Here is a 7,710-nt window from a genome sequence, read left to right on the forward strand (position 1 = left end):
GGGGGCAGCATTACACCCTATGAGGGGGCAGCGTTATACCCTATGAGGGGGGCAGTATTATACCCTATGAGGAGGCAGCATTATACCCTATGAGGGGGTGCATTATTCCCTATGAGGGGGGCAGTATTATACCCTATGAGGGGGCAGCATTATACCCTATGAGGAGGCAGCATTATACCCTATGAGGAGGGCAGCATTATTCCCTATGAGGGGGTGCATTATACCCTATGAGGGGGTGCATTATTCCCTATGAGGGGGGCAGCATTATTCCCTATGAGGGGATGCATTATTCCCTATGAGGTGGGCAGTATTATACCCTATGAGGAGGCAGCATTATACCCTATGAGGGGGTGCATTATTCCCTATGAGGGGGGCAGTATTATACCCTATGAGGGGGGCAGTATTATACCCTATGAGGGGGCAGCATTATACCCTATGAGGGGGTGCATTATTCCCTATGAGGGGGTGCATTATTCCCTATGAGGGGGGCAGTATTATACCCTATTAGGGGGGCAGTATTATACCCTATGAGGGGGTGCATTATACCCTATGAGGGGGTGCATTATACCCTATGAGGGGGTGCATTATTCCCTATGAGGGGGGCAGTATTATACCCTATGAGGGGGGCAGTATTATATTCTATGAGATGGCTGCATTATATTCTATGAGATGGCTGCATTATACTATGTGAGGGGGCTGCTTTATATTCTATGAGGGGGCTACCCCAACTCCTGCTACATAATTAAGACATGTACAACCTTATATTATACCCGGATATTAGCGTGTTTTACCGCATAATTGGTGGTCTGGTATTTAACTCTATGCAGCTACATAGTGGGCCCCAAGAATGATTTTCTCTGGTGGGCCCAAGGTGTTCCAGTCCGACGCTGGTGCCAGCATCCATACCATTCTGTGCCTCTCCTCATCCATTGCACCTACACTGCCCTGGGACTACAGCTCCACCTGTGGGAAGCTACACCATCTCTGCTGCACCACACCATCAGTCCCAGCGGATCTGTATGCAGCGTTGGCGTACCATCTCCCTTGCCAAACACCACGGGACCACGGGTGGCGTCACAAACTATTCATATAAACTTTAACACCATTAACATCACCGCCATTGATATTGGGCGCCCAGGGCCACGGACCGGGTCACAGCTGCCGTGAAGCTTTCCCCTCCTGACACCGGCCCTGTACAGAGTAACCCGCTGCCCTGGGCAAGCGAGGGCGACCCATTTACAAGGTGTACGGAGTGGAGCCGTGTGTGTACGAGGTGTACGGAGCGGACCTATGTGCAGGGCCACCATCAGGGCATGACAGCCCTTACTGCTGTATGGGGCCCCATGAACAGCAATACAGAAGGAGGCCCCGCAGATCAGGGGCCCCGCTCCTGTGCTTCAGTCATCGGGCCCCAAGGGCTGCGTGCCATGGGGCGACAGGCGGGCCCCAAGTGTGCGCTGCGGCCGGGCCTGCAGCGCACACATCAGCAGTGCCCCCTCAGCGGCCGACATCAGAGCTACAGAAGTGCTGAAGGACCTGTGGTGATGTCATCATTACCACAGTCCTTCACCATTGATCAGCCCGCCCCCTGATCACATGACGATGACGTCCTTTCAGCTCAGACAGCTGCAGCTCCATCTTCACCGCAGGAGCGAGGCCAGGTAAGAAAAAAGTTTTTATTTTATTATTGAAAGGGGCAATATGTTTCACTGGCGGAATGGAGACTCGGGGGCAGGATTGGAGACACACGGGCAAATATGGAGAAATGGGGGCAGAATGCAAGACATTTGGGCAGAATGCAGACATGATGGGGAAGAATGCAGATATGATGGGGGCAGAATGCAGACATGATGGGGCAGAATGCAGACATGATGGGGCAGAATGCAGACATGATGGGGCAGAATGCAAGACATGATGGGGGCAGAATGCAAGACATGATGGGGGCAGAATGCAAGACATGATGGGGGCAGAATGCAAGCCATGATGGGGGCAGAATGCAAGCCATGATGGGGGCAGAATGCAGATATGATGGGGGCAGAATGCAGACATGATGGGGCAGAATGCAGACATGATGGGGCAGAATGCAGACATGATGGGGCAGAATGCAAGACATGATGGGGGCAGAATGCAAGACATGATGGGGGCAGAATGCAAGACATGATGGGGGCAGAATGCAGACATGATGGGGGCACAATGCAAGACATGATGGGGGCAGAATGCAAGACATGGGGCAGGATGCAAGCCATGATGGGGGCAGAATGCAGACATGATGGGGCAGAATGCAGACATGATGGGGCAGAATGCAGACATGATGGGGCAGAATGCAGACATGATGGGGCAGAATGCAGACATGATGGGGGCAGAATGCAAGACATGATGGGGGAAGAATGCAAGACATGATGGGGGCAGAATGCAGACATGATGGGGGCAGAATGCAGACATGATGGGGGCACAATGCAAGACATGATGTGGCCAGAATGCAGACATGATGGGGGAAGAATGCAAGACATGGGGGCAGAATGCAAGACATGATGGGGGCAGAATGTAAGACATGATGGGGGCAGAATGTAAGACATGATGGGGGCAGAATGTAAGGCATGATGGGGGCAGAATGTAAGACATGATGGGGGCAGAATGCAGACATGATGGGGGCACAATGCAAGACATGATGGGGCAGAATGCAGACATGATGGGGCAGAATGCAGACATGCTGGGGGCAGAATGCAGACATGATGGGGCAGAATGCAAGACATGGGGCAGAATGCAAGCCATGATGGGGGCAGAATGCAAACATGATGGGGCAGAATGCAGACATGATGGGGCAGAATGCAGACATAATGGGGGCAGAATGCAAGACATGATGGGGGCAGAATGCAAGACATGGGGGCAGAATGCAAGACATGGGGGCAGAATGCAAGACATGGGGGCAGAATGCAAGACATGGGGGCAGAATGCAAGACATGATGGGGGCAGAATGCAGACATGATGGGGGCAGAATGCAGACATGATGGGGGCAGAATGCAAGACATGATGGGGCAGAATGCAGACATGATGGGGGCAGAATGCAGACATGATGGGGCAGAATGCAGACATGATGGGGGCAGAATGCAAGACATGATGGGGGCAGAATGCAAGACATGATGGGGGCAGAATGCAAGACATGATGGGGGCAGAATGCAAGACATGATGGGGGCAGAATGCAAGACATGATGGGGCAGAATGCAGACATGATGGGGGCAGAATGCAGACATGATGGGGGCAGAATGCAGACATGATGGGGGCAGAAAGCAGACATGATGGGGGCAGAATGCGAGACATGGGGCAGAATGCAGACATGATGGGGGCAGAATGCAGACATAATGGGGCAGAGTGCAGACATGATGGGGCAGAATGCAAGACATGATGGGGCAGAATGCGAGACATGATGGGGGCAGAGTGCGAGACATGGGGGCAGAATGCAGACATGATGGGGGCAGAATGCGAGACATGGGGGTAGAATGCAGACATGATGGGGAAGAATGCAGACATGATGGGGCAGAATGCAGACATGATGGGGGCAGAAGGCAGACATGATGGGGCAGAATGCAAGACATGATGGGGGGCAGAATGCAGACATGATGGGGGGCAGAATGCAGACATGATGGGGGGCAGAATGCAGACATGATGGGGGGCAGAATGCAGACATGATGGGGGGCAGACATGGGGGCAGAATGCAGACATGATGGGGGCAGAATGCAAGACATGATGGGGGCAGAATGCAGACATGATGGGGCAGAATGCAGACAAGATGGGGCAGAATGCAGACATGGGGGCAGAATGCAAGACATGATGGGGGCAGAGTGCAGACATGATGGGGCAGAGTGCAGACATGATGGGGGCAGAATGCAAGACATGATGAGGGCAGAATGCAGACATGATGGGGCAGAATGCAAGACATGGGGCAGAATGCAGACATGATGGGGGCAGAATGCAGACATGATGGGGCAGAATGCAAGACATGATGGGGGCAGAATGCAGACATGATGGGGGCAGAATGCAGACATGATGGGGGCAGAATGCAGACATGATGGGGCAGAATGCAAGACATGATGGGGCAGAATGCAGACATGATGGGGTGCAGAATGCAGACATGATGGGGGGCAGAATGCAAGACATGATGGGGGGCAGAATGCAGACATGATGGGGGGCAGAATGCAGACATGGGGGCAGAATGCAGACATGATGGGGGCAGAATGCAAGACATGATGGGGGCAGAATGCAGACATGATGGGGGCAGAAAGCAGACATGATGGGGCAGAATGCAGACATGGGGGCAGAATGCAAGACATGATGGGGCAGAGTGCAGACATGATGGGGGCAGAGTGCAGACATGATGGGGGCAGAGTGCAGACATGATGGGGGCAGAATGCAAGACATGATGAGGGCAGAATGCAGACATGATGAGGGCAGAATGCAGACATGATGGGGCAGAATGCGAGACATGGGGCAGAATGCAGACATGATGGGGGCAGAATGCAGACATGATGGGGCAGAATGCAAGACATGATGGGCAGAATGCAGACATGATGGGGGGCAGAATGCAGACATGATGGGCAGAATGCAGACATGGGGGCAGAATGCAGACATGATGGGGCAGAATGCAGACATGATAGGGGCAGAATGCAAGATATGATGGGGGCAGAATGCAAGACATGATGGGGGCAGAATGCAGACATGGGGCAGAATGCAAGACATGATGGGGGCAGAATGCAGACATGATGGGGGCAGAATGTGCCAGTAAGACAGGATGGGGAAGAAAGGGGGGGCAGAATGTGACAGTGAGACACAGGAGGGGGCAGAATGTGACAGTGAGACACAGGAGGGGGCAGAATGTGACAGTGAGACACAGGAGGGGCAGAATGTGACAGTAAGACACAGGAGGGGCAGAATGTGACAGTAAGACACAGGAGGGGGCAGAATGTGACAGTAAGACACAGGAGGGGGCATAATGTGACAGTGAGACACAGGAGGGGCAGAATGTGACAGTAAGACACAGGAGGGGGCAGAATGTGACAGTAAGACACAGGAGGGGGCATAATGTGACAGTGAGACACAGGAGGGGCAGAATGTGACAGTGAGACACAGGAGGGGGCAGAATGTGACAGTAAGACACAGGAAGGGGTAGAATGTGAAAATAGGACACAGGCGGGGGCAGAATGTGACAGTGAGACACGAGGGGCAGAATGTGACACAGGAGGGGGCAGAATGTGAAAGTGAGACACAGGACGGGGCTGAATGTGAGACACAGGGGGCAGGATGGGAGACACGTGGTGCAGGATCATGGGGCAAGATGGATAAGATGTAGACGGGGCAGGATTGGGAGATCATATGGGGGCAGAAAGGATACTCATGAGGGCAGGACGAGAGAAAATATGGCTGAAATCAGGAATGAGACACACGGGGGGCCAGGATGGGGGATATTATTACCATAGGGGCTAATTAAGGGATATTATTACTGCAGTGATGTATTTACTTTATTTTTTTGAGGATACTGTTTTAAATGGGGGGGCGGTCCTGTTACTGTGCAGAGTGACACTATGTCGCCTTTTTTTCTTCATCTGGTGTAGTGTAGAAGTTGGGAAAAAATAAGTAATGTGTTCTGCAAGCGGAGCTCTAGATAAATCTGTTATTTCCTGCAGAGACGAGCCCTGGCTGGAAGACGTGATGGCGGTGTGTGCTGGATGAAAGATGAAAAACAAAAATGAAGGACTTCACCTAGAGATGTCAGTGGTGAGTCAGTGTGTTACCTGTACACTGACACTATACACTATATACAGAGTGCCTTTGTACAATGTCACCTGTGATCACTGTATTACCTATACACAGACACTATATACAGAGGTCCTGTGCATAATGTCACTGGTGATCACTATATTACCTGTACACAGACACTACATGCTAAGTACAGATCTCCTGTGTATATGTTTTTTTATTAATGATAAGTATTGTAATATTCAGTCACCATGTAGTGGTAATATGTGGTCTGGGCATGGTGCCGTGGTATTTGTTCCTTGTATGTGCTATTATTCTGTCACTGTGGTGGCAATATGTGGTCTGGTCATGGTGTGGCTGTATTTGTTACTTGTATGTGGTATTATTGGTTACCATGTGGTGGTAATATGTGTTTGGGACATGATGCGGTGGTGTTTGTCCCTTGTATGTGCTATTATTCTGTCTCTGTGATGGTTATATGTGGTCTGGTCATGGTGTGGCTGTATTTGTTACTTGTATGTGGTATTATTTGGTCACCATGTGGTGGCAATATGTGTTTGGGACATGGTGTGGTGGTATTTGTCCCTTGTATGTGCTATTATTCTGTCTCTGTGGTGGTAATATGTGGTCTGGTCATGGTGTGGCTGTATTTATTCCATGTATGTGGTATTATAGGTCACTATGTGGTGATAATATGTAGTCTGGTCATGGTGCAGTGGTATTTGTTCCTTGTATGTGACATTATTCGGTCACTATGGTAGTAATATGTGGTCTGGTCATGGTGTGGCTGTATTTGTTCTTGTATGTGGTATTATAGCTCACTATGTGGTGGTAATATGTGGTCTGGACAAGGTGTGGTGGTATTTGTCCCTTTGGATGTGATATTATTGGTCATTTTAAAAATTGAAAAATAAATAAAAAATATCCCTAAGGGTATGTGCACACGCTGCGGATTCTGCTGCGTTTCCGCAGCGTTTTTGGCTCTGCAGAAACGCTGCAGATTCTGCTGCGTTGTACAGTACCTTTATTTCCTATGGAAATAAAAAAAAGCTGTGCACATGCTGCTGATTTTTCCGCGCGGTTTTGCTGCGGTTTACAATCCGCAGCATGTCAATTGTTTGGTGCAGAAACGCTGCGGTATTACACCTCATCCATTATGAGGTGTAAAACCGCAGGGCAAAACCGCGGTAAAAACGCAGATAATCTGCAGATAAACCGCAGAAAAACCGCAGCACTTTGTCCTGCAGATTTCCTGCGGTTTTCTCTACAAAATCCGCAGAGACTAAAAACTACGTGTGCACATAGCCTAAATTGTATTGGATATTTTAGCAGATGTTTAATAGGTTAGAGTAGAGTAGAGCTCGGCCAAAAGAGTCTACCTTGTCGTGATGACAGATTTAAAAAATCTTTTGGCCAAAACAAGAGCTGCTGACTAGATGTGTGATCTGTTAATGGGAACTGTTAATGTGTGATTGATGAGAAGTGGAGTTTTTCCAAGAAAGAGTTGGGACTGTGGACAGTTTGAGGGGTGGAGGCGGGACTGGGGTGGAGCCTGGGCGGAGTCTCAAGGGGGCCCTGAAAATTTTACCAGTATGGGGCCCCGAAATTCCTAGTGGCAGCCCTGCCTGTGTGTACGAGGTGTGCAGAGCCACGTGAGTACGAGGTGTACGGAGCAGAGTCGCGCGTGTACGAGGTGTACAGAGAGGAGCCGCGCGTGTACGAGGTGTACAGAGAGGAGCCGCGCGTGTACGAGGTGTACAGAGAGGAGCCGCGCGTGTACGAGGTGTACAGAGAGGAGCCGCGTGTGTACGAGGTGTACGGAGCGGAGCCGTGTGTGTACTTGGTGTACGGAGCAGAACCGCGTGTGTATGGGGTATACGGAGTGGAGCCGTGTGTGTACGGAGTGAAGCCATATGTGTACGGGATGTACGGAGCGGAGCCAAGTTTGTACGAAGCATA

Source organism: Dendrobates tinctorius, unplaced genomic scaffold (genome assembly GCF_039654945.1).
Source record: "Dendrobates tinctorius isolate UK_male_01 unplaced genomic scaffold, ASM3965494v1 ptg000019l, whole genome shotgun sequence".
NCBI lineage: Eukaryota > Metazoa > Chordata > Amphibia > Anura > Dendrobatidae > Dendrobates > Dendrobates tinctorius.